Raw genomic sequence first — 3,167 nt, 5'->3', positions numbered from 1 at the left:
CGCTGTCAGTATGCTTCTCCATGTTTGTGATTGTCGAATGCTCCAAATACCACCCCTTTCATGAGGACGCGCACCTAACTAGATAGGACACGGCTGGCTTGAGCGATCCACTTGATAACCCGCGTCGTAGTACCGTTTAGCGAGAGCGCGTATGTTTTGGATTAGGCCAACCGGCTAACTCAAACATATCCAGGTTAGGTTGCTAACACATGCCATTGTAACAAATAAACACTGATGTTCAGCTGTAACGGTGGTGGACTAATCAGAACAGAGTGGGCAAGCTGACCAATCAGAGCACAGTGGGCTCATAGGGAGGGGGGGCACACACACACACACACACACACACAAACCATACCAAGCGAGCGGGAGCAATGAGGGGTTTAAGGCCACGTTTACACAGAGACGAAACGGGTTGTATCCGCTACAGTTCTCTATTGTATGGAGGACGGTTCGTCCACACGAGGCCGTAACGGAACCGCGGAAACGGAGCCCTCAAACGGTAACGGGTCCCAAGTTGGGTAGATCTGCGGACGAAACACTCTGGGGGGCCTAACGGCTCCGTGTGTACGTCCTATACGATCATTTCCTGAGAACGACGACGCCATAGCCCCACTTTTCCTGCTCACCCGTGCGTCATTGCTGATGTGTTTTCGCCAACAACCTCTGCTGCTCACTGCTGATCTGGGGCCTATACTACGAAGCTGGTTCAACCTAACCTGGATATGTTTGAGTTAGCCGGTTGGCCTAATCCAAAACATATGCGCTCTCGCTAAGCGGTCCCACGACACGGGTTATCAAGTGGATCGCTCAAGCCAGCCGTGTCCTATCTAGTTAGGTGCACATTCACATGAAAGGGGTGGTATTTGGAGCATTCGACCAATCACAAACATGGAGAAGCGTACTGACAGCGCAGCGTCATACTTCCTGAATGAAAAGTCAACTATAATATTAGACATATGAAGAAGTTCAACTTTAAATATCCATGACTTAAACACTTTATCCAGGATAACAGCCACATAGCTGCACCTGCAAGGTGAATATAGCTGGTAAAAGTGTTTGAATGAGTACATTAACAGGTTTATGATATCACTGCCCCGTCTCTAAGACACGATCTGACTTTAATTACATTTACGAGAGTGTTTCGTCAACTTAATGTGTTGCTTAAAATAATACTTCTGCATACTGTATGTGACACTGAGTGTTGCACGGCCAGATACGGCTCAGCTGACTCAGATAAGGAAATATATGATACATTATGAAGTGATATGCCGCGGACTGTACTTAATATTACTCTGATCCGGTTACTTATGTCGTGGCAGATATTTAAGTAAGCTTTCTTAACGCTAATGTTATAATAGTCAGATTGCTCTGAATTGCTCTGGTGATATTCTATTAATGTTCACGTTCACACAGTCGGTGATTTTTGCCGGCCGTCTTTCCTGCAACGGCAGCTTTTCTGTATTTCCTTTCTCCTGTAATATGACTTGATCGCTTTAAACTCCGCACACTGAGCTCTGATTGGTCAGCAGGCAGTGCTTTCACTGAGTTGAGCTCTTAGCCTGCAACCTAACCTGGTCCCGACCAGGTTAGCCGCTAAGCATAAATTACCATGGAGATCTAGCCTGCTAAAAAGAGAACCAGCTTCGTAGGACCGGAAAGCCGGAGTTTTCCCTGAATTTAGCCGGCTAAGCGAAAATCCTGCTTCGTAGTATACCCCCCTGGTGTGGACGGACACGTTTCTTGAGCCGATACCGTGTGGACGGAAGACTCTTTTGATATCAACTAAAGGTAGGGACACACCAAGCTGACACCAAAGAACTGACACAGACGGACCCGACTGTTGTGTCGCCTCATGTCTCCTGCGTCTTGGCCATGTTTCGCACTGGAACACACCCCAAATACTTCAGCCGACGGCCCAGTTGCACGTACGAACTGCGCATGCGTGAGTGGCAATAACTCTCCTTACCAGTAGGCGGCGGTAGTGTGTATTCGTCATAACCGACTGTGTGATAACCGAGAGAAGAAGAACAGACTGTGTGATATAAACAAACAACAAATAGTGTGTGCGTTCCATTTTCACTCTACAACGAGAAGCTCATGGGGCTTTCCCGAACCTGTGTCGAGAGCTGGAGTTAAATGAAATCTCAGATTTACCTTCTTAATAGTTTGTTTGGGTCCCTCACTTCCGTTTCGCTTCTCATGCACTGATTCGCTAGCTGAACAGCCAATCAGAGTGATTTATTTGACCGACAGCCTTTGGCCGATTGCCTACCGATTCGACATGTAGAAACGGTAGGTTTTCGGCCAAAAAGGTGTCTGCACGGCCGAAAAGACACAACGGTGCGGGACACACCAATCTGAGTAGGGCGACAGGACGTTCATTGTCGGCCTGACATCCATCAACGGCCAAAATAGGCTTGGTGTGTCCGGGGCTTAAGGTTAGTTTTCGTTATCGTATCCGTGTAAACGTGGCCTAACGGCCCGTCCACACAGCGGCGTGTGTTGAAGCTTCCAACGCTTCTGCCCATTCACTGGGTGGACGACTCCCAGACCCCTGCAAATGTGGAATCGAAATCTACGCTCTTGCACAGATTATCTGGAGTGACATAAATTGACTATTTTATCATACAGATCTATCCATATATTAATTTCTTCCCCGAATAACTTCAGATATCAATCTCGTAAATAATCTAGTAAGATTTTTACCAATTATCTTGATTGTGTTCATGAGACAAAGAGGATTGAGATAAGTATTACAATCATTAGAAGGCACACCTTCCCTGTGTGTGTGTGTGTGTGTGTGTGTGTGTGTGTGTGTGTGTGTGTGTGTGTGTGTGTGTGTGTGTGTGTGTGTGTGTGTGTGTGTGTGTGTGTGTGTGTGTGTGTGTGTGTGTGTGTGTGCGCGCGCGTGCGTGTGTGTGTGTGCGTGCGCGCGCGTGTGTGGTGTGTGTTTAACCTTGTGCTGCTGCTGCCTGCAAATTGATGTTGAAAGTCGAACATAATATAAAAATGTTCCCAGCTACATCTTAAAATTGTCCTCGTGACTCAAATGTAAGATAACCAAGCGCGTATAAAAACCGGAGAGCAACATGTTAAATACATGGCCATCCGGATAACGTACAGGAGTGCATGTCCGAAAACGGTGCATTCTCAGTTCACGCGAGACT

The sequence above is a fragment of the Pseudochaenichthys georgianus genome, chromosome 13, assembly GCF_902827115.2.
Source record: "Pseudochaenichthys georgianus chromosome 13, fPseGeo1.2, whole genome shotgun sequence".
Lineage (NCBI taxonomy): Eukaryota > Metazoa > Chordata > Actinopteri > Perciformes > Channichthyidae > Pseudochaenichthys > Pseudochaenichthys georgianus.
This window is presented reverse-complemented; position numbering follows the sequence as displayed.